At 45.0% G+C, this 24,467-nt stretch overlaps 2 long non-coding RNA genes across 2 annotated transcripts; both read right to left on the bottom strand.

Moving 5' to 3' along the window:
* Window positions 1-272: 272 nt before the first annotated feature.
* Window positions 273-6,690, bottom strand: LOC135303997 (uncharacterized). The gene is made up of 2 exons (XR_010365436.1): window positions 4,198-6,690; window positions 273-4,112 (listed from the first exon to the last, which is right to left on the bottom strand). It is a non-coding gene; the product is annotated as an uncharacterized LOC135303997 (long non-coding RNA).
* A 787-nt stretch (window positions 6,691-7,477) lies between these two features.
* LOC135302256 (uncharacterized) lies at window positions 7,478-9,231 on the bottom strand. Its single transcript, XR_010363958.1, has 2 exons — window positions 8,430-9,231; window positions 7,478-8,331 (listed from the first exon to the last, which is right to left on the bottom strand). It is a non-coding gene; the product is annotated as an uncharacterized LOC135302256 (long non-coding RNA).
* Window positions 9,232-24,467: the final 15,236 nt, after the last annotated feature.

Raw genomic sequence — 24,467 nt, 5'->3', positions numbered from 1 at the left:
TTTTTATTGCTTATACAATTCAAAGTGTGTGTCACCTTGGTCCAGAAAATGCTATGGACTCCTCAGTAAAAAAAAAATTGAATTATTAAGAAGCAGAAGCTCCTTCTTCCTTCTCTTCCTTCTCTTCCTTCTCTTCCTTCTCTTCCTTCTCTTCCTTCTCTTCCTTCTCTTCTTTCTCTTCCTTTCTTTTTCTGTTTCTTTTTATCCTAACCAAACTGAAACCACTGGCCAGAGGAAAACAAATTTTAAAAATGGAATAGTAACAGAAATGGTTGATGTAGAAGGCCTTTATTTCCCTTTCATGCATGAAAAGCATGATAAATACCACAAGCATATGTTTTGCAGCACACTCAATTGTTGTCTTCATGGACTCTCATTCTATTCCTTTGGTTGTATCTTTCAGAACACCTTGAGACTAATTATTATAAGTAAATATTACAATATGTGAATTTCCTCTGTAATAGAGGGTTTCTCTATAAGTTTTCACACTGCAGCACAATAAATGCATTTTAAAAATGCCATGGAGGAATGAGGTCAGCTGTCAATATATTATGAAGAGAGTGAATTCTATGCACAGGTCTTACTGCATTAATTAAGATAACACAGGGATATGATTGTAAACTCTTTAGATACATGCTGCCTTCTATCAGCTGTCATCTGAGAAACTGGTTGGTAGATTATCCTGAACATAATGTCAAGGTTTTTAATCAAAACATTTTCCCTATTCAGAAGAAAATCATATAATGGCATTAGCAAAAGTAGTTGAATTAGATCTGTAGAGAGAAGGATGTTGTAGAAAAGGGTTGGGAAAAAGGTAATAACAGGCCTAGCAAGTGGAGGTACAGGAACAATGGATTGAATTATAGCACAGAAGGCAAGCTGTTCTCTTTAATCAGTAGTGGGTGACCCTCTGTAAAACCTCCTGTGTCCAGTACAATTTAAAACTCAGAAACCACCTCGTGTGTCTGAGACTTTCCCAGTGGAGAAAAAACCCTATATTCTTGGCTACCACAACAACAGAGTTGTTTTGACAGGCTCAGCAGGCTCAGAGTGTGGCTCTGCAGAACGCCTGGGTGCACAGGGTGCTTTGCCCACAAAAGCTGAGGGAGAGGCTGGGGAAACACGAGGCAGAGTGCTGAATGGGTATGTCAGAGCCAGACTGTACAGGTGTGGATGTTTATGGGTGTTCATGCAAAAGAAAAGGGATTCCTGGAATGGCAAACATGCTGGAAGCACTGTGTGTTAACTCCTGGCTGGCTCAGTGCTGGTCCCTGAGGGGTGCTGGAAAGGATTCCAGACTTGGAGACCTTTGATCTGTCTCAGTCCAAGGTGACTGACTTGTACCAGCTCCCTACAGAGAGCAAAAGGCTGAAAGCCTGGCTGGTGTGTTCAGCAGCAGATGGAGGCTACAAATGTCTTCTCTATCACTAGGAAGGAGTGTTCCTCTGCTTTGTCCAAATGCAACTGATATAAGAGTTCTCATGGTTCTCTGTCACTGGACAGAACTGCAAACTTTCGTTTCAGCACGTACATGCAGCCTGATTTTTATTTTATTTTATTTTATTTTATTTTATTTTATTTTATTTTATTTTATTTTATTTTATTTTATTTTATTTTATTTTATTTTATTTTATTTTATTTTATTTTATTTTATTTTATTTTATTTTATTTTATTTTATTGTCAATAGCAGCATTCAGGACTGGCTTTATGATTTCTGACTGAGGACCCTAAGTAAGTTTCCAGAATTGGAAGTGTTCAAACCACATCTCCTCTAGCCCATGCACAGAGGGAGAGGAATCGAGTGTGTCCTGCCCACAGTGCAATTTTAACTAGAAATCCTTTTCTCCATGGGTAGTATGGACTCCCAGAGCAGGTATTCAAAGCTCATGCTTGCTGAGGTTAACCTGAACATTTGCACAGGAAGGAATAAAGCTACTGCCAAGTGGTTTGTGGAAAGCCCACCAGAACATGGTGAGATTGTTCTGCTGTCCTTGTGCTGAAGACCTTTGTGTTCCAGGCACAGGAATTGTAATTTCAGCTGACTGGAAACACAAGACAGTGGCTCGTGGCATGTGAGTGGCTGTTTAGCAATGCAGCCTGCTGTAAGCACTTCAGGTCTCTCTTCCAGACTCTGCACTCTTGTGGTACCAAATCCTGCCCAAGGAAAGTGCAGCAGCACTCAAACTGCAGTGTGGGGGTGTCTGGGGCTGCCTGTGCTCCAGAATTTCAGCTGTGCTCTCAGTGCTTGATAGGAGACAGAAACCCTGGGGGCTCAGAGACACTCAGCTTGTCCCTCAGGTGATGTGGAACAGAATATTCCTAGGGATAATGTCAAGCTGGAGAGGAAACATTTCTGTCAGCTCTTTCCATGCCCCAAAGAAGCCACATATCCCCATTCTTCCACACTGCAAGCAAGGAGAAAAGAGCCAAAACATGTAAGATCATCAAACTGGTTTAGCTGCAGAATGAGAAGGAGATAGATAAGACACATTATCATTTCTATTTTAAAAAGTTTGAAGAGTTTGCAAAGTTAGGGTGTGGGGTGACACCTGGAAAAAGAAATCCTGATCCCTTCTGTTTTTCCCACACCACTTAGGTGACTGGAAGTGGTCAGCACCACTGAGTTTGTCATATTCCATAGAGCAATAGTTGGAAATTTTGTTTAAATCTGAAGCTAGCTCAGAATGTTTAATTTGAGAAAGTGTGTTTTGTGGTCACTTATAGTATTTTAGTGCTTTTTACATAAACAGCTTCCTCAGTTTTAAAATGAACTTGCCCAGATACCAAAAACGTTGTCTTCTCCTGTGATATGTGAGGATGCAGTTCTTGTTCTAAACTTCAGTTCCTGCCAGCAATGCTTTTACAGCCAGCTGACATGGCACACATCTGCCCTTCTATAGCATTTATCCTTAAAAAACCCTCCAAGAAATCTCTGGAGGAATTTATTACTGAATAATAATGGTTTCTGAAGAGAGGGAGTGGAGGTATAATTAGAAGTGGAAACACTTGAAGCAAGATCTCTAGAATCTACTGTTTCCTACTGTAATCTCACTTAGGAAAGCATCTGAAGTGTGTGCTTGAATCTTAGTAACTACACAAGCAATAAACACATTTCCTAAGAAAGAAGGATTGGCTCATGTACTGAAAATGTGGTGAATATTTTGAAGAACCATGTTCTATATTAGATCAGTGACAGAAATTATGGTAATATGACAACTCTGCTTTACAGACTCTTTCTTTCCCTGTCAGTCTATGACTTTCATTATATTATCTTTTTGTCTTTCACCTGTTTCTTCAAATTGCATGGGTTACTCCTAGGACATAGAAGAATCTTATTAGGCACGGAGAAAAGCCTTGTCACAAAGAAAAAGGTGCTGCTCTTTTAAAACATTGGTCTGGAAAAAGATGATATAGACTGATGGAATTATTTTCTAAGCTCTCCATTGTCTTATTTATGCACACATCATTTTTATATCTATTGTTTGTTGGCTCCTTAAGTTACAGTAATTTCTTTAAGACATTCCTTAAGATGGATGTACTGTGAAATGTATATAAAATAGTTTTCCAAAGTGGATAACAAAATGTCCAAATATTGTTTCAAGTAAACAGTAAAATATCTAAAAGCCATGCCATAAATGCTGCATTAAAAGTGAGTTTTCTTCAAACCTTTTGGCATAAAACCATCACAACATCCTGCCAGGAAAAAAAAAAAAAAAGGAATAATTAAACCTGATTTGAAGCATCATAGGAGACAGAGCTGGGAGCTGGGTAGAAATTCTCTGTCCAACCAATTTCCTGTAACTCCACAATACAATTATGTGTGACAAAAAGGATTATTCCCTGGACCAGGTGTATTTGGTAGCGTATGGTGAGGTCTGAATACCTGCCATAAAATTGCTGCTTTTGGCCAGTTTCTGTTGCAGTAGATATTCCCAAATATGGAATATCCAGAAGATTGAAGGTGCCTTCCAATTTCCCCAGTGGCTGGTGATGCTGTCTAGCACACTAGCCTTGCTGAAAGGTGTTTGCTTGGTTTTAACAAGGAGATTCTCCAGGAGCTTTGGTGAGAAAGATACTGGTTGTTTTCTTCTCTTCTGGTTTATTCTTTCTCCTGTAGATAAGAAACGAACAGTGTTTTTGTGTGTCTTCAGATAAGTTGATGGGGCAGAGTGGGCATTTTAGGGCCACACACACACCCTAGAGATTTGTAAACAAGAACATGTGTGACAACTGTATGATAGAATGACATCTTTCTTTTCACATGGTCTGCTTTCCCTTCCTGTGTGAACTGCAGTCTTCACTGTATTTGCTTTTTTGCTTTGTTCTGAATGTCACCACCTACCACGAGCACTCCTTGGGTGTCAGCCTACGGGGTCATGCAATTAAGCTGTAACTGAGCAGCTGCACATCCATGGGAGGCTGTAGGGATACTCTGAAAATGTATCAGAGCAAACCAATGGACAGTTGTTTCCCTTGACTGGAAATTGCTGCGCATTGATTTGAGCAATAATCCATGCCATGACACATATCAAGGATATTGGAGCTGTTGCCAGTCATTAAAAAGCTCCAGATTCCTGTAGGATTATTTTATATACCATATGAGAATACAGAGAAGTAATATTACATCACTTTTTGTTAAAATTTCCCATGAAAATCAGACCATTGTTCTTCTTGGCTGGGCTTTTTTAAAGGATGACTAGTTTTGTAAAAAAAAAAAAAAAAGTATTTCCCCCACATATAAAACTAATTTCAGTGGAACGTTTTTTCAATTATTGATACACTTGAATGGTGTTACACTGGATTTGCATGGATTTAAATTAAATCAGAAACCTTCCAAAACACAACTCATTGACTTTGCCTTCAGAGCTTGCTTTAAAGGTGTTGACATTGGCCTATAGGAAGGTAAAGAATTATGGTTAAATTAATGATGTAGTGATAAATTTTTATTTCCCCTTCAGTATTTTTAATAATCTGAAAACTTTTAATGGCTATTTTGTGAGCTACCCATTAGTGATGTGAAATAAACTAGTCCTAGTCCAAATTTACAGAAATAAGCACAGTTATTTCAACAAATAAACAGGAAATAAGTTTGTACTGTTAGCAGCAAATCCAGCCTTGTGAAGCAAAATGTTTCTCCAGGACATTTCCAGGTGGCCATAATCAGTGGCAAATTTGTTTTGGTGTTTGAAAAACCAACATCTCAGTAATTCAAGTATTTGTCAAGTATAGCTCAATAGAGAAACTCAACATAGAGATAAAAAGTACAGCACTTGCATTAGGTATTTTTTTTTGTCTGAGAATAGTTTATTCATTGCTGAAGGTTTCCATTTATAAATTTAGCAAGTTAGGTAAAAAACCCAACAATAATAGTACAGTACAAATGGAGAATTTTTATTCAGGGGAAATTGCATTTGCATGTAACGAAAAACAACACCTCACCAAAAAAATCTGCATGGTTTAGGATGAATTGGGTAAAATCAACTAGCAATGGAAACATGAATTTTCTGCAGGGGAAAAAAAAGTAGTTTTATTTTGATAAATATTTTGATAAAATGAAGGCAATCTGAATTTCACTTCTTGCAGCTCCCCCAGGCTTTCATTGCAGAGCCTGTCAGCTGAAGGGAATGGTGTTTTCCTAGGACCAGAATATTTTCTCTGCAAGTGTGTCTGCAGAGATGCAGGAGCAATCTGAGGCTCCACTTCCATGGCTGTGTCATTTACCCATGAGAACAGACTCTTACCAGGGAGAATTGCCAAGGCTTGCTCCTTCATTGCTGCAGGCACCTGCAGAAATGGTAGTGCAGTGCATGGAATGCTCTGATCCCTGCAATACAGAGCCACTCTCACAAGAAAATAGCTCCAGTGAACAAGGACAAGTGGAAGGAAGGGCTTGACAATCCTGACCTACCAGTCTCAGAAAGAATCAATCTGATTTTGAACTCCAGCGTGCAAAACTGGCACAAATATCAGCTCACATCTTTAAAAAGTCTTCATAACATGCAAATCCCAATTAGTCCTCACTGAGGAAAAGGCAGAGCTAAAATAGATTTGCCTACATTTTTAATTATTATTATTAAATTTACAGAACTTATGCTGACCAGCATATATTTCCTGTGAAATGTGCAGATGATCTACATGCACACACTGAGGGAGGATTTTCCCCAAGGAATTATATCAAGTTTTATTGTCTGAAAACAGATGTAGTTATCTCTTACACTACTGAGTCGTTTCAAAGGAGCAAGCAACACAGATTGGGTGACTTTCTAGCCCCTTAGCACAGGCACAGGAAAGGGACACCTCTCTGAAGTCATGGGTCATACCAGCACATAATTTCACTTGCTTGAAAGCCCGAAGCCAAGGTCAAGATACACCAGTGTTATTCAAACCTTACTAACAACAACATTGAAAACACTTTGCCAGGACTCTGCTTCAAAATATTTCCGGCATATTTCTGCCTAGAACATCTTCCTCTGTCCCATTTATCTGTTTAACACACTCTGCTGATTTCTTTCCCATCAGACCCTGAGAAGCCTTTCCCATTCCTGTTGTATCAGTACCTGGACATCACCTTCTATGCAACTTAAAGATTTTAATAATAATAATATGTAATATAATATAATTATTATATTGTAATATTATGCATTTTTAAATAATAATAGTATGTACTTTTCTACCTTCTCCTACCTTTGGTGACTAGCTAGCAAAATATTATCTGTTATCAGCCCACCTTCTTCTTGTAATTAAGCTTGCAAGGAGGTTTTATTCCTCTGCCTGTGATGAACTTTGGTGCCCTAAATTTAATTTCTTTTCATAATCCCTACAGTAGCAAGCAGCACAGAGAAGTTTAACTAATAAAATGTTGGAACTTTGGAAGCAACAAGAACTTGGCAGAAACACCCATGGGATAAGATAAATTATCGTGTTTAAAAACAAACAAGCAGGCACTATAAGCCTCAGTAAGGCTGTGAGCAGTGCTGGCTTTCCATTGCAGAGCCTTGCTGGCTTTTAGAAGAGGGATGAGGGGTGCAAAGGCAGCAGTAAAAGCCATGTGGTGGCTTCTGTCTGTTCTCTTCCTTCCTTCTCAGCAATCCAAGTCACCAGGTGCTGCAGAGCACCCTGCAGCAGCCCCTCCTGCAGGGACAGGCACAGGCAGCAGAAAGCTGCTTTTCCTTGGATTCAGGCTCAGAATTCTTTGTGTGGGAGCCCTGAACTAGCCTGTAGAACCAAGTGGTCAGGGAAGAGACACTAGAAATCCATCCCAGTTTCTGATGTCAAGCTTGATTCTTTCATCTGCAAAGCAGGATGGAATATCATTTCAAAATATGCAAAGCTGTTGCTTTGGAATGATGTCTTCACATCTGCCTTTGGATGGGGAAGTTAGTAAATAAATCTGAAGGCAGCACTGAAAAAATGGGAGTCCCTAACCACTCTCAGCTTTGCCACTGTACTTCAGCAGTGCAAAACACTTAGAAAATATCACTTATAGATATGGTTTATTGCACTTAGAAATATGGCTTATACAATGTGAATTTTGTCCTGGTGTTCAGGGTCACAACACTGAATTTTACTTAAATATTTCAGTTACTCTTGTATCCCTCTTCTTTTACCCAAAGGCATTCACTGAACCAAGGTGGTGTCACATTTTTAGCATTGCCCTTTAGAAGCTGAATGAACTTTAAAAGCAGCTTTTTATTTTCTCACTGAAACTAAATAGGCTACATCCTGAAATTTTAAACCACTTAAAATTGGCTCATAGATAAACCTTTTATTTATTACTTATATATTAGTTATTTATATTGTATAGTACAACGGTGTGAGTATGACTTTAGTAAAAAACTGCACTCCTATCATAGAATTATTTCTCAAGCTCAGGAACAGACTCACAGCAGAAGAAAGCCTTAGGGTCTATCAGGTAACAACCAAATGTAAAAGCAAACATCAGCTTCTCTAGAAGTGAGGTGCACGACTGCCTTTGAGAGAAAGATCATCCTACACTCACAGCGAGATGTTCTCTTTCTTTTTGGTAATTGACAGTAAAAAGAAGTGCTAGAGTACCTGGTGGCATGAAATAAGGGGCTGACAGTGGGAGGAGGGAACAGTGGTTGTTTACTGGGGCTAGAAACACTCGTACGAGGTGCAAACCTCATCTAGCAGCAGGAATACTTGCTACATGAACAAGATTTACTGACAGACTCCATCTGTGCCTTCCCACCAAACAAGGTCACTCAGTCAGATCCTAGGAAGCCTAATGAGCAAAGTTGCCAAGTCTCTGCAGTGATAATGGAGGCTTGCTCTGACTTACGCCTCAGGCACTTGCAATATTTTTAGTACTGGAAAATAAAACAGGGTAGAGGAAAAAAGGTCATAATTTTTATCAAACCAGTCCCCCTTGAGAAATATCAGTGTGCGTGCCTGTGCATGAACATACCTGGGTATTTTTTCTTTCTTTTCCTGGTGATTTGCAGTTTACTTTACTCTTGAGGCACTCCTTCATCTTGGGATTCATCCTGGCCATTCATCTCACATCTGCACCTTGGTTATGGAAACATCACTGTGGTGGTACCATGCCCCTTCCTTACAAAAGGCTGTATCAACAGCATGTGTGGTGGCTCCAGAGCTGAGGGAGAGGCTTTAGCCATGGATTTTTGATGTTCATCAATTTTCTGCCTGGAGTTTCTGTGATACAGTCTGGTCAACTTACAGGAAATATTGTGGTAAGGGACAAAAATAAATTTAGAGCATTGCACAGGCCCAGAAAAAAAGTCTCTGCTAAGAACTTTTAGTATTCACAGCTGATTTGTTCCTGTAGACAAGCTGATAGTTAAACCAAAACAACTGAACCGCAAGTACCCTGAATCCCTTGTTTGATCTAGGATCTATTCATGTTTATCTGCTTTTGATAGGAATATCTGGTGCAGTGTATGTTTCCAGTGTATGTTTTTGCACTGCCTGCAAAAAATTAGCCCCTTATTTGACTTCTTAGTGAGTAAAAGAATTCTTGTCTAAATCTGTGAGATGGCATTAAGGAGACCAAAACCATCATGTAAAACAGTGGAATAAGAAGAGAAATTTAGATGGACAGTCAGTGAAGTTTCTCAGTGCCATCCTTTAGTGCGGGATGGAATGTTTCTGGAATGAAATAGTGCTTCTTGTGGTGAGAGATGTGTTGCAATGTACGGCTGTCAGAGTCTTAGTATGGAGAAGATGTGGAGCAGATCTTCTGGAAATGGCTTTACCCTGCAGAATCCATTCTGTGTCACCTTCTGACAGGATTCTGTTCTGCCCCTGAGTCAGTGTAAACTAACTCAGGTCCTAATATCTCACATACAGAAAACTTCTTCACAGGATGGGGAGTCACATTTTCTCTTGTGTGCCTTCACACTCAATGTATACAACAGGACATTGCCAAATTGCACACCTGGTGATCAGAATAGAGCACTAATTTAAAAGTTCTAGGGGATAAGCGTCCAGGAAAATGCACATGCACAAGTGAATATTTCCATATTCTGGAGGAGATGTCTCTACAATTGCCAAGGGACTCTGCATAGTGACACTGGCACTCAGTTGTCTTGTAAAATACAATGGTAAGAGATGTCTTTCTGCAGTGATATAACATCACTGACTGTGGTAGAAGTAGATCTACAAGTGGAAAAGACATGAAAATTTTAAATCTGAGTTGAAGAATACACCAAGATTATGAATTAAATTTTTATTTATTGCTTAACTTACAAAGACACTGTAGCTCAGGCTCTGCAAATATCCATTTTCCAGCAGTGAGTGCAGACTGGAAATGCAGAACTTGGTGTTAAGCCCAAGGCTTTTTGGGATATCTGTCCAAATTTCCAGTGTAGGATGTCCTGGATTGCCCACAGCTTTCAAATGGCCCCTGAAGTTTGCTGTAAGCAGTGCCAAGGCTTTTTTTAGCAATACTCACACTTCTAAATCCCAGTTACAAGTGGGGGGTAACTAGTTTAGCAATATGAGCTATATGGAGGTAGGAATTGATGTTTTTCCCCTTATTCTCTGTTGTTTTCTGCCATCTGACAGACTTATAAAATGACAGCTCTGCCCATATATTCAAAAACATATCTAATAATATAATGACTTACCTAATAATCAAAAAGTCCTTTCTGTTGCCTGAGAGATGTAATGAAATGTTCTGACGGGTGGGGGTGGAACAGTATGAAATCTCCAAACCAACAGCAAACATGGTATTAGTTCCCATAAGACAGAACAGCACAGATGTGCACAGAACAGCACATCACCCTGCACACACACTAAGGAGAAATGAAGGTTTAAGGTGCAGTCTCTCAGCTCTTCTCCCTAAAGAGCAGGTACTTGTTCCCTGAAATCCCTGTCCCTCCATTCCCCAGTTCACTCTGGCACACCACACAGTATTTCACAGCTGAAACTCAAAGCAGCTCTGTCCTGGCTGTGCACAGATCTTGAGGTGCACTGACAGCTTCACCCTCAGGCACCAGAATTGCCAAAAACCTGAAGATTTTTTCTCTCCCGTCCCATCACATTTCTGCTGGTAATTATTTTTATTTCTTTTCCCTTCTGACCTTGCCCACAGCCATGCTTGGCTCCATGCTGTGTGTACCAGTGTTCTTTTCCAGTCAGGCCACCTCTCATCTCCCCCTGCCCTCACACCTCACCCAGGTCAGCCTAAGCCCAAGTTTTAGGTCAGATCTAAGTCATTTTTCTATAATATGTATTTCATGAAGCTCCTCTCCTGACCCATATTATTCAGTTATTCATTAAAGCTAAAGGATTGTGTATGCTTTTTCTTTGTTGTTGTTTGGGTGTTTTTTTAAGAAAAAACCCAAATATTTTATACATTATAATCAAAATTTAATTTAATTTTATTTATAATTAACTTGTCTTAAACTGAAAGGAAAGTTGGTGCCTGAAAAAAACAGTTCAAAATATGTTTTGCTATAGAACCTCTTTACAACAGCAGTGTTGACTTGTAAGAAATTGTATGTGTAATCAACAACAAACCTTTTGTGTACATCTTACAATGCAAAAAAAACCCACTTACAGAGATCCACAGATGAAGCTATTAGGAAGCATGGATGCAGATGTTGTATTGAACAGCCTTGCACAAATAAAAGGAAGTAAGGGATACAAGAAGCTTCAAGTACTCACTGTGAATAAATTGCATCTAGAAAGACTTGCAACTGGGTAACACAAACCCATATGACATGACTATAAAGAGAGATGAACCTTTTCTTTGGGATCTTCCCATGTCTCTCGTTTAACCTTTCAGTTAAAGATGTTTTAAGCTTGAGCAGCTGTCAATGCAACATTAATATGTGAAAGAAATGGAATGGAACATTTCAGACTTCCTGCAGAGGCAGTAATTTGCTGGCTGTTCCCTCTCAGACTTTCATGGTCTGGTGCCCAGGTGTCCTGTCCTGGAGCTCCCTGCCACGCTCACTGAGGGCTGCATTTCCACTGAGCTTTATAAAATTGTAATAAATAAAATTGTAATTCTTGATGAGTTTCAGCCAGGCATGCCCTAGGAACTGCAGAAAAGAATGGGGAAGAGTCAGGGAAAGGCAAAGACAGGCAACACTTCTGTATATTAGTCATAGGACAACTCTTTCATTTCAAGGGAGTTGTTCTGATACAGCCCTGCTTAGCACTAAACAGAGGGTGATTAATGTTTAATTAGTTACAATGCACCTTTTCTAGCAATTAGTGAACACCTCCCCCAGTGATTGAGACCATCTCAGGGTCTGAGACTGGGTTTCCATCACCACCCCAGCACCTGTCTGCTTGTTGCAGCTTGGTTTGGAAAATCACCCATATGAAGAAATGTCCTTCTCTTTGCCAGCTGGGCTCCAGAGGGTTTAACCAACCACTAATAGGACCCCTCATCTGCTGAGTTTTTACTCATTCATGGTCCTGCCTCCCACCACAAACAAAGCACATATGGAAACCTCTACTGAGATTACTCCATTTGTGTCACTCAAAAAGGCACTGGCAATTCCAGTGCCTCAAACAGTGTCCCATACCGTGTTTCCACGCAGGGAAAAGCTAATAATTATAGCAGTGACTCTTTCTGTGACTGGGTAATATGTACAGGGTGTATGATCCATTTCTCTAAAAGAGAAAAAAAAGTACTTTTATATGGCAGCATTGGCAGTGAAACTGATTTTTAACAAGTACTTCAGGGATTCCAGATGTCACTTGGCAAGTTGAGCAAAAGTGCTAGCTCTTCCATCAGTCTGTAACAAGTAATCATGTAACAGGTGCAAGATTACTGAAATGGCTCTAAGATTATTTTTGCAGCCAATTTCAGTCCATGGAATTGTAGAAATAGTCCCTGTCATGGTTTGACCCTGGCACAATGCCAGGGCCTTTATGAAAGATGTATTTTCAAAATGGTTATTGTGAGATGTGACTCGGAAACGGAACTATAAGCAGGTTTTAACTTGGGGATGGAGGGAAAAACACAACACTTTAATAATCTACAACACAGAAACATGAGGGAAAAAAAAAAAAAAGAAAAAAACCACACACAACAATCCACAATGGAACACTCCCAAAACACTCCTCCTCCCCCCAGTCCTCTAACATTCAAATCTTAGTCCAATACCATCCTTCACACAACCTCCCCTCAGTTCATCAGGAGAGAGGAGTCTCCCTCTTGCACCATGGGCCTCCCCAGGAAACACACTTGTGCTTCCATGTCACACGTGGCAGCCGCCCAGAGATAATCTGCCCTGGTGATCATCTTCCTTCCATGTCCAGTGCTCTCACCACTGGCCAGGGATCTAAACTGCTTCTTAGGTCCTTTTAAGAATGCTTTGCTCAGTTTCAAGAAGTGGCAGCCTCTCACCATTTGGGACACCTGTCCCCCCCATATTTCACCCCTTGGAGCCGAAGGGCCTCGTGAACAGAGATCTTTCTCCTCTGAAGGCAGAGGGCTCCACCACACCCTCCTCATCAGTCTCTGTTCCATCTATTTCTTCTTACAACAGCTTTGTCACTTTTGGTTTTTGGCCAACCGCCTCCCCCAAGGTACAGTCTCTACATTACAGGAAGAAATTGGTTCTGTCCTGTGGCCATGTAAGAGAAAAGTCCAGCCCAACAGTCCACTCCATCATCTCCTCCATCTATGGCACTTCTCATCTGCTGGCATTTCTTTATTCACTCAAACCTTCTTCTCATTTGCCCATCCTCCGTCCCCTCTCAATTCTCAGCTAAGGAGGATCAGTGTTTTTACAGCTTCCATTGTTTCAGTACCAAAGGGGTTAAAACCTCAGCCATGGTCTGCCAGCAGCTGGGCACCTCGCCCCCCCACTTCTTCTCCTGGCCATGGTGCCAGCACAAGATATCAAATTTCAAGCCAGCACAGTCTCTATCACTCTCTCCCGGGGGGGCTGCCCAAACATCCCAGATCTCCTCCACCCTGCACCTTGCAGGGCTCCGGCCTCCCTCCCCACAGGCCGCATGGCCTCCCCTGCCCCACCCAGACACAGCTGGGCAGGGGAGAGCTCAGATCAACTCACTACTGGACTCAAAAGAGAGAGTCCCTCTGGGTATCTTCTGCTTTTAACCCCTGTGTGTTCTCAGAGGTGTATCCAGGTCCCCAGTGGCCACACCTGGTGGCAATTTTCAAATCTGGCCACTGATTGGTTTGACCACAACTTTCCCAGAAACTCACTTCCTGGTCAAACCACAACAAAATGTTAATTCCACCTCATTAATTCTCTACACACAAATACTTGAAAACTCCAGGGCTGGGATTGGAACCAGCTGCTCCATGGCTGTTCTCACAAAAAGAGCTTAGAAAGCCTGGAGATTCTTGGGGGTGTTTGAGTGTGGATATGACAGTCCGGTCAGAGACAGAGAATAAGATAAGATTTCCCATGAACTGGGCTGGGAACTTTTAGGGAGCAGGAGAGAAAGAATTGTAACTATCCACAGGTGGTGTTTGGAATAGGTTGTTTTTTTCCATAAAGTTGTTTAATGGAAGGTGTTTTCTTCATTAGCCAATCATGTGAAATGTGTTGATTAAATGACCAATGAGGTCCACTAGAGGCAAACCTAAAAGAATATATAATATAAATATATAAATATAAATATAATATAAATATATAAATAAAATATAATATAAATATATAAATAATAAATAATATAAAAGAAGAGGATTGAATAAATGGGGGGCTTTTAGCTCTCAGCCTTCTGACCTGAGTCTGTGTCATCTCTGACTCCACAGTCACATTTGGGGATCTGTGGGGGATATTTGGGATCCTTTCTGCACCTCGTGACCTAACAGGAGCTTCTCCAACAAACTTTGCCTGAAGCTCCTGCTGTGCCTATGACAGGAAACCCTGGGAGTGTCTGTCACATCCCAGCTCTTTGGCAGCCTGGGGACTCCTGGGATGTCACCGTGGAGTCCCTGTGAGTGCCTGTGACAGATCGGTGCCTTTGCAGCCCAAGGTGCCCTGGGATGTCACCATGGAATGGCTGTGACTGCCTCTGAGCACAGGGCTCTTTACCATTCCGAGAAACCCCTGGGAGGTGTCCATGGAGCTCCTGTCTCTGCCTGTGACATTCCAGCTCTTGAACAGCCTGGAGACTCTTGGAATGTCCTCATGGAGCCCCTCTGAGGGTCTGTGACAAATCTGATTATTAGCAGGCAACGATCACCAGGACCCTGTTGCTATGGGTCATGGGATCCCAGATCCACAGAATTGGCTGAGCTGGGAGGGACCCATCAGGATCCTGGAGTCCAACTGCTGGCCCTGCACAGGACACCCCAACAATGCCAGCCTGGGCCTGGCAGCGCTGTCCAAATGCTGCTGGAGCTCAGAGAGCCCTGGAGCTGGGAGCCTTCCCTGGGAAGCCTGGGCAGTGCCCCAGCAGCCTCTGGGGAAAAACCTTTTCCTGAGATCGAGCCTGAGCCTGCCCCGACTCAGCTGCAGCCGTTCCCTCCTGTCCTGTCCCTGGGCACCAGTGGGAAGAGGTTCCCACAGCCCCAGGCAGGGACCCGCTCCCAAGGCTGTTGCCATGGCCAGCAGGTCTGGGACCAGCTGGGATGCTCGGTTTCCACAGGCTGGCCTTTAGGAATGGGATTCCCCAATTTCCTGCTCCCACTAGAACTGCGCTGCCACTTGCTGCCCTCCCGCCTCCCATGGAAAGCACAAAAGGCAAAGATCCCAGGCTGGGAAAAGAATAATTTACTGGGAACAGCACCAAGATAAAAACAAACAGGAACAGAAAAATATTGACAACAGAAGGGTTATAAAAAAGGGAAAACTACAACACAACTTCCCAGCCATAATTTCCACCTGCCTGGAAAGGACACCCTTCTCCTCAGGGAGAGAGACAGAGAGAGTCCCTTTCCTGCCCATGGCAATGATCTGAGGTCGGAGTGAATGTATAACACCGCCCTGGCCAGACCCTCATGTTCTTCAGGCTCACATCATATCATTGGCAGGGGCAGGAAAACAAACAGGTGTCTTCCCAGCATGAATCACAGACAACACCCAGCATGGATCACAGACAACTGGCCAGACCCTCATGTTCTTCAGGCTCACATCATATCATTGGCAGGGGCAGGAAAACAAACAGGTGTCTTCCCAGCATGGATCACAGACAACACACCAGGGCTCTTCCCAACATGGTTCTCCCATGGGGGATGAAGTTGGAGCAGTGCACAAAGCTCTTCCTGCAATTGCAGCATTTGCATGTCTTCCCTTACTGGTGACTGTGTTGGTGTCTGCTCAAATGAGAGCTCTGTCTGAAGCTCTTCCCACACTGGGGACACTCATAGGGCCTCTCCCCAGTGTGGATGCTCCGGTGGGTGACAAGGTGGGAGTTGCGGTTGAAGCCCTTCCCGCAGTCATGGCAGCGGAAGGGCCTCTCCTCTGTGTGAATCCGCTGGTGCTGGAGGAGATTGGAGCTGGTGTGAGACCTCTTCTGGCACTCGGAACACTCGTAGGGCCTCTCCCCAGTGTGGATGCGTTGGTGGGTGACAAGTTCTGAGCTGCAGCTGAAGCCCTTCCCACACTCCCAACACTCACATGCCCATTTCCCAGTGTGGATCATCTGGTGGCGGATCAGGGTGCTGCTCTGCCTGAAGCTCTTCCCACACTCCAAGCACTTGTAGGGCTTATCCCCATCATGAAGCTCCTCATGGACCATCAGCTCCGATGGTCCATGAGGAGCTTCATGATGGGGATAAGCCGAGCTCTGGCTGAAGCTCTGTCCACCTTCCTGGCACAGGGTGGGTCTTTCCTCCTCAGAGCACCCTGGGCTGGGTTTGAAGCCCTTCCTCCTGCGGAATCTCAGGGAATTTTCCTCCTTGTTAGATTCCTGTGCCATGGAGCCACTCAAATCTGAGGAAGGCAGGGCAAGGAGAGGATTGGATTTGCCTCCGTGCCACAGGGAAAGGGAAGGAGATCCCCCCAGTGCATTCCCAGCAGGACGGCGTTAGCAGTGGGGCTGTCCTGCAGCCTTGGGCTGTGCTGGGCTGGAAGATGAAGCAGGAGAGATAAGGAAAGGGGCACTGACTTCCTCCTCAGCTGCCTGAATGTCTCAGGGCATCTTCCTCTTCCTCGCAGCCTTCTCCTCCATCTGGCAGTGGGTTTGGGATGTGAAATTCTGTTTTGGGAGGAAAACAAGAGATTAGTGTATTCAGTTTTGTACTGGTTTGAGGTCAAACCAGGGGGAGATTTTAAGCCAGAATTACAATTTAACAAGAAAATTAAGGTCAAGGCAATGATACAGAAACACTGCCTTAAACTGACACAGTCAGGATATAACCTGACACCCTGTTGGTCAGGGTGGTGGGAGCAGTCCCATTAAATGGTGGCTGCAGTGATGATCGTGATTCTGTCAAAGCAGTGATCCTGTAGAAGGGTCTGGTCTTCCTCTGAAGGTCCAGTGGTGCTTATGGAGCTCTTGTCCTCTGGGAATCCAGTAGGCAAGGTGCTCCTGGGGCTGTAAGCTTCAGCTTATATCCAGGCAGGAATGCTTGGCTCCTCCCCCTGGGCGGAGCATCCCACAATGGGATGATGTCATTTTATCAGTCCTTCAGGGACACTCAATGGCCCATTCACAGAAGAGAGCCCCTGGAGGGTGTTATCAGGGCTGAGTCATGGAAGAGATAAAGAACACTGCCCTGTCTGTTTATAACAGTTTGTCAAGATGGGGATTGAAAACATGCGTGTGGTCCATCTTGCACTGTAACCTGAAACAGTGGGGTAATCCCTGCTCGGGATTACTGGCTCAAACTGGCTCAGGTGTAAAACCCCCACCCCGGGAAGGCCACATACACAGGGGACAATGTCACACTTGCCGCACCCCAGTGAGGCTCTTTGTCCCTGTCTCTTGCTCTCCCCCCTTTTCTCTTTCTTTCCATCTCTCTCTCTTTACCTCACATTTACTATTCAATAAAATCTACTTTAAATTTGGTCTCATTAGCACCTTAATTGGGGAAGAGACATCTCTAAAAATTTTATTAATCGGATTGTGACATTATTTTGGCACAGGGAGTTTAGGCACTGTTCTCTGAATCCAAGTGCCTTTGACAACAGCATGGTTCCCTCCTCTGAGGAGCTTGTGGCTCTTTCTTTCCAGAGGAACATTTGGTAACTTGGATGCAGCTTCCTCTGAGCAACTTATGGGAAAACTGATGCAGAAAATGGCTGTTGCGGGGGGCCAGTGTAAAGAAAATATTTTCTTGTCCTTCCTTGAAAAGTTTGTTCAAATCACTGGAGAAAAGGGAACAAATATTACCAGTGTGACTGACAAGGTTCATTCACCCCAAGGTGAGGAACACAAGGCTGCTAAAAGTGCCACAGGAAGCCCAGCTAAGGTAGCTAAGTTCCTGAATAACTCCCAAATTCACAGGCTTAGGGACTTTGCCAAATGTGAGAATCATTATTCTATTGATCCCTGTCACCTTTGTGATAGTTACACAAAGCTTTCTCTTGCTTTTAATAATCTGTACTGGGCTGAATTTCCACTTTTCTTTTATGGGAACCTGCCAGCTGCTGAGCTGGAGCTGTGCAGGAACCGATGGAACTTGGAATTTTCACAAAATTGCTTCTATTGTCAGTTTATTAATACTTGGGATTGGTTTGCGTTTCATCACATGTGACTAGTGGGAAAATCAAATATTCGTCAAAGTGGTTTATGCAGAGTTAAGTTTGATTTCTGCCAAGTTTATTTTGTCCAGTGCCCAGGGGATGCTCGAGGGGTCGCTGTTCGTGCCTCTCACCTTGGGGGATGTATGGGAAGGGCTTGTGGGGGCTGTCCCTGTCCCTGTCACCCCAGACCATTCCCCAGGGGCTGTCCCTGTCCCTGTCACCCCAGGCCATTCCCCAGGGGGTCTCCATCATTCTCACCCCAGGGAATGCCTGGGGGGTTTTCCTCCCTCTCACCCCCATGCCAGGGGGATGCTCGGGGCAGTCTCTGTCCCTCTCAGCCCAGGGGATGCTCAGGGGTCTCTGTCCCCTCACCCTGGGCTTGTTTGGGGGGTCTCCATCCCTCTGGCCTCAGGGAATGCTTGTGCAGGGCTGGGGACCAGGGGCTCTGTGTCCCTCTCACCGCTGAGGGTGCTCAGGCCTGGGGGGGCTCTCTGACCTTCTCATCCCTGGGGAGGCCAGGGGCGTCTCTGTCCCTCTCAGCCCTGGTGTGACCCTGCCCAAACATCATCGGGGTCAGAGGGACAGAGACCCCCCAAACCCCCAGAAGGCTGAACCTGGGATCATGCTCATACCTTCTTCATCTCTTTAGCCCAGAAATGAGTTCTGCACCTTTAAGGCTGGTTCTGAGAGCGAAGGGAGGCAGCAAGTGAGCAGGTTTTTTAAGAAACTGCACATATTCTGGCTCCTGGACAGACAAATAGCAGGACAGGGCTCTCCTTTGGTTTTAGTTAGTTTTTACCTCACTAAGACAGATAAGTGCCCTGGACTGTGGTTTTTCTTTTACTTTAGAGCTGTTTAAACCTCCTCTCAACATCCAGAAAAGCACTGGCAGCTCCACCTGTGGTCCATTGGCCCGAGCCTGGTCCACAGCATTTCCAGTGCTAGAGAAACTGAGAAGAGACTGAGTGAGCAGAGCTACAGCTCACAGAGGGACTTTCTGAGTTTGTCATCTCTTTAGGAGTGGCAAGAGGTTTTATTGTTTAATATTGGTCATTTGCTGTGCTTGTGAATGCTTTGTCTGTTAAATAAACAGGTTTTTCCACTTTTCTCCAAGGAAATCTTTTCCCAAACTAATTGGGGAAGAGGCTGCTTGAATTTGCTTTCCAGAGGAAACCCCTTTTGGAGGTTTTCTCCCAAATTTGCCCTAAACTAGGACAGGGCGGTGGGGAGAGGAGAGAGCCCCAAGTGCCTGGACTGGGGGGAGGCTGGAGAGAGGGACCCTGGGACCCCAAAATCCCCCAGCATCCCTAAGTAGGACCCTGGAGAGGGGGGATCCCCAGGTGCTCTGGGATCCTTGGCAGCCATGAGAGAGGGGACCACCAGAACCCCAGAGGGATGAGACTGGAAATGGGACACTCCTGGTGGCTTTTTTAAATTCACTTTTGCTTTTTGAAGGTTTTTCTGGACAGCAGGTGACTTCTAGAGATGGACTTGGGCAGAGGACCTTCAGACTCTCTGTGCTCATCCCTTGTTTTTCCCCAAACCAGGATTTCCCATTCCCAAATCTTGGCCCAGTGGAGGAGAAGGCTACAAGGAAGAGGAAGATGCCCGGAGACACACAGACAGGTGAGGAGGAAGTCACTGCCCCCTTTCTCCTCTCTCCTGCTCCATCTCCCAGCCCAGCATGGCCCCCGGCTGCAGGACAACGCTGTCCTGCTGGGGATGCACTGGGGGATCTCCTGCCCCTTCCCTCTGGCATGGAGGCACATTCACGGCCTCTGGGGCAGGAGGAGGAACCGCGGGCGGTTTGGGGTGCGTGGCTCGGCTGCTCCCGGCGCAGTTCCCCCGAGCCCCTGGCGCGGCTCCGCCAGCCCCCCCCCCCCCCCCCCCCCCAGCACTGGCCAGAGGTTCTTTAACAGAAATGCTGGTAAATTGACCATCTGGAATTACACTAAATACGATTTCAAGAAGCTGCTGGTTTGCTGGGCAGTTTGCCAAATTCCACATTGTTGTTTCTTTCAATAAATCTGCAGTTTAAATGGTCTTAGTAAACTTATGCTGGCATAAAATTTGTGGCTACCATGGGCTTCTCTCAAAACTAAATTACATAAAAACATGACGTACTCATTACATCCTTTTAATACCTCCAGTAAATCCATGATACTGTTACTTCATTCGCAGATTGTTCAAGTTAATAGTGCTGTTTTTTTCACGAATAGCATCAAAATAAGTTAAATTTTGGTGTATGTATAACTTTTAAGGATATTAATTTTTATTTCTGTGATGTTTAATTTAATTCAAATTCAGGGTTGATAAGATTAAACAAAGTTAAGCTTCATTATTGTTAGATTTGAGCAATGTTAAGTTACATTCTATTAATTTGAATTCCTCTTATTTTGGATTGAAAGATAATGCATGTATTGTATTTGCTATCTGTCAGAGGTAGGGCAGTTATGTTCTGTTAAATGGGCAGTTTTCTTTATCTCTTCAACAAATCAATCCTCCCTCCAGGGAGATATCTTTTGTTAATGGGCCATTGAGTGTAACTGCAGGACTGATAAAAATTATATCATCCCACTGTGAGGTGCTCTGCCCAGAGGGAGGAGCCACTCCTTCCAGACATGGTGAGGCTGGGGGTAAGGAGCAGCTTGTCCAAACAGGGTCAGCCCTCAAAGGGCTCATTCTTCTCCATGCCCAGACCTCCTGAGGAGACATTCAGCATCAAGATCACCTGGGGAATGCTTCTATCAGCTCTTCTCTGAACTGGAACATAAAAAAATACTTGATTAAATAAAAAAACCATAATCAGGCATACTTTGAAATCTTTCATCCTTAAAGGAACTCTAGACTGACTCCAATCAGCTGCACAAGCCATGGACACATGAAGAGCACCTAAGAAAGGTCCATCAAGAGCTTTCTGTGTTTTGACGATCCCCACGGTGGATATGGGGCTGAGTCTGGGACCCTGACACACTGAGTGAAGGCTGAAGAAGCTGCTCAAGGAGTCAGCTGCAAAACTCCAAGTCCCCTGGAGCATGGCTGGGTCCCAGTGAGGGCAGGGAGTGCCAAAGGCTCCCCAGGGACTGGTGAGAGCAGATCCTTGAGGCCAGGAGTGCAGGGAGCCCAAGGCTCTGGGCAGGGAACTGCAATGCTGAGAAAGGCCTGGGCTGGCTGGGGGAAGCAGAAAGGCCAAGCCCTGAGCCCAGCCTGGGCCAGCAGGGCCTGTCCCTCACGGGTGGCTCGGGGCACTCTCGGTGGGGCAGGGGGATGTGAGGGGCAGCAAGGACAAATGCCATAAACCTGTGTGACCTTCCAGATCCTCATGGAACCAAGGGGCCAGTAGGACACTGTGGGAAGTTGTGGAACCAAGGTAATCATTGTGGCACTGTTGGGGCCCATGGAATCAAGGAGCCAGTGTGACACTGAGGGGCCTCATGGAAACAAGAGGCCATTGTGAGCCTGCAGGGCCAGAACACTGAAATGCTGGGGGGAACCAAAGGCTCCTTTCTTTGGGTTTGGTGCACAGGAGAAACACCAGATATTCTCAACATGGCCAGATGCAAAGAATATTCTTGGTAGGAAGGGACCCACAAGGATCATCAAATCCAGCTCTTGAGTGAATGGCCCACACAGGGATTGAACCCACAGCCTTGGTGATACCAGCACCATGCTCTAACAAACTGAGCTAAGAGGTCAAAATGGCACAAATTTTACTGGCAAAATATAGACAAACAAGGAACTTTGGCAAAGAGTTTAATACAACATCCACTTCAACATAAAACTCTTACCATAGCATTAACTTCACTTAGCCCATTTACCTAAAAACTTATAACACTTAAGGTGTTAAGATACTCAAAAACATTCCAGGTAAGTAGGATTAGATGGAGAAGAAATAGAGAACAACAGAACGACAGAAAATCTATAAGAAGACAGACACATAGGTACCAACTGATCAGGTTCCAGCACCATTGACAGAGGAAACCCAGAATCCAGAGCATGGGCTGGCCTTGCACTCCGGCTTTTAACCCCCTGGGCCTTCATGGGTCCGCCCCTGGGGTGGGACTGCCAGTGGCTTGCCCAATCAGAGTCAGGGATGGCACCAGCTTTTAGTGTGTGATTGATTGACAGCTGGACCAATTAGAGCTGGAATAGCACGGCCCCTGCTGTGTGATTGACAGCTCTGCCAGGGCAGGGGGCAGGGCTCTGTCCCCCCACAAACCAAGGCCTGACCCGGGCCTGGCCCTACACGGGCATTCCGAGCATCCCAAGGTGTCTTGGGACATTGATCTCATCCAGCCTCTGACAGAGACCGCAGGGACACTACAGAACTTCATGGAACCAAGGGGCCATGGTGACCTTGTAGAGCCCGCAATGTCACAGAAGAGCCATTGTGACACAGCGAGGGCACAGGGAGCCAGGGGCCATGGTGACACATCAGGGCTTTGTGGAACCACAAAGACATTGTGACATTGCAAGGCCTCATGGAAGCGCGGGGCCATTGTGACACTGCAGAAGCAGGGGGAACATTGTGACACTCCAGGGCCTCATGGAACCAAGGAGACCATTGGGACACTGTGGGGTCCCGCGAAACCAAGGGAACAGGGAACAGGTCTGGCTGGCTGGGCCTCCTGGGGACCACCTGATGGGTCCAGGTGACCTTGGCATGTTGAGGGCTGCTTCTCATCTGCCCCTGAAGCACTGGGGCTCTGGGCTTTCCTTCCTAGGGGAGAGAAATGTCCTTCTCCTCCAGGGCCCATTGCCAAAATTGGGATTCCACCTCCAAATTTCCTGATATGCAAACATTGTTTCCAGAAGAAATCTGCCAGGAGAGACAGATCTGTCAGCCTTGGCCCCCCCAGGGGCCATCTCTCATCTGCCTTTGAAACACTGGGACCATGTGCTTTTCTTTCTTAGCAGAAAAAAACATCCATCTTGACCAGGCACTCACAGCCAAAATTAGGAATCTACCTCCAGAATTCCCTATATCCAAGGATAACTCCCAGACAAAAGCTGCCAGGACTGACAAGTCTGGCTGGCCTTGGCTTCCAGAGGGCTGGCATTCATGTGCCTCTGAAACACTGGGGCTCTGTGCTTTCCTTCCTAATGAAAAGAACTCTTCTTCCTGTCCAGGCGCCCACAGCCAAAATGGAGATTCCACCTCCAAAATTCCCTATGGCCAAGGATAGCCCCTAGATGAAAGTTGCCAGGAGACATGGGTGTGGCTTGGCTTGGCCTGAGGGTGGCCACCTCTCATCTTCTTCCAAAACACTTGGACTTCACATCCTCTTTCCTATAGGAAAAAAAACCATCCATCTTGAGCAGGTGCCCATGGCCAAAACTGGGATTGCACCTCCAAAACTCCATACATCCAAGGATTTCTCCCCAGTGAAAGCTGCCAGGACAGACAGGTCTGGCTGCCCTTGGCCTCTTGGGGGCTGCCTCTCACCTGCTTTCCAAACACTGGGGCTCTGGGCTTTCCTTCATATGGAAAAGAATTATATTTCTTCTCATGGTGTGTGTGGTCAAAATAGAGATTCCTCTTCCCAAATTCCATATATCCAAGGATTCCTCCTGACAAAAGCTGCGAGGACAAACAGGTCTGGCTGGCTTGGCCTCCCAAGAGCCACCGCTCTCCTTTTCTGCCTTTGGAACATTGGGCTCTATGCTTTCCTTCCTATGGAAAAGAACTGTCCTTCTTGTTTACACAGAAATGGCCGAAACTGGGATTCCACCTCCCAAATTCCCTATATCCAAGAGTTGCTTTTAGGCAAAAGCTTCTAGGACAGAGAGGTCTTGCTGGCCTAGACCTCTGATGGCCACCTTCCATCTGCCCCTGATACACCAATGTTCCATGCTTTCCATCCTGTGGAAAAGAACCGTCATTGTCATCCAGGTGCCCATGTCTGAAATTAGGATTCCACCTGGAAAAAGCTGTATATCCAAGGGTTGCTCACAGGCAAAATCTGCAGTACCATCAAGTCTGGCTGGCCATGGCCTCCGGTGACTGCCCCTGCTACACTGGGGCTGGGTTCTTTCCTTCCCATGGAGATCACTGGGACACTGTGGGGACCTCATGAAACCAAGGGGCCATGGTGACATAGTGGGGCTTCATGGAACCCAGAGACCATTATGGCTCTGTGGTGCCTGACAGAACCATGCAGAGCATCACGACCCTTCAGGGCTCTGTGTTACCAAGGGGGTGACATTAAGGCACCTCAGGGCCTCATGTAAGCAAGAGACCATGTGGACACTGTCAGGCCCCATGGAACCGAGAGAACATGGAATAGGTCTGGCTGGCTTGGCCTCCCAGGGGCCACCTGACAGGTGTGGCTGACCTTGGCATGTCAAGGGCT

This window comes from Passer domesticus, chromosome 6 (genome assembly GCF_036417665.1).
Source record: "Passer domesticus isolate bPasDom1 chromosome 6, bPasDom1.hap1, whole genome shotgun sequence".
Classification (NCBI taxonomy): domain Eukaryota; kingdom Metazoa; phylum Chordata; class Aves; order Passeriformes; family Passeridae; genus Passer; species Passer domesticus.
This window is presented reverse-complemented; position numbering and strand designations above follow the sequence as displayed.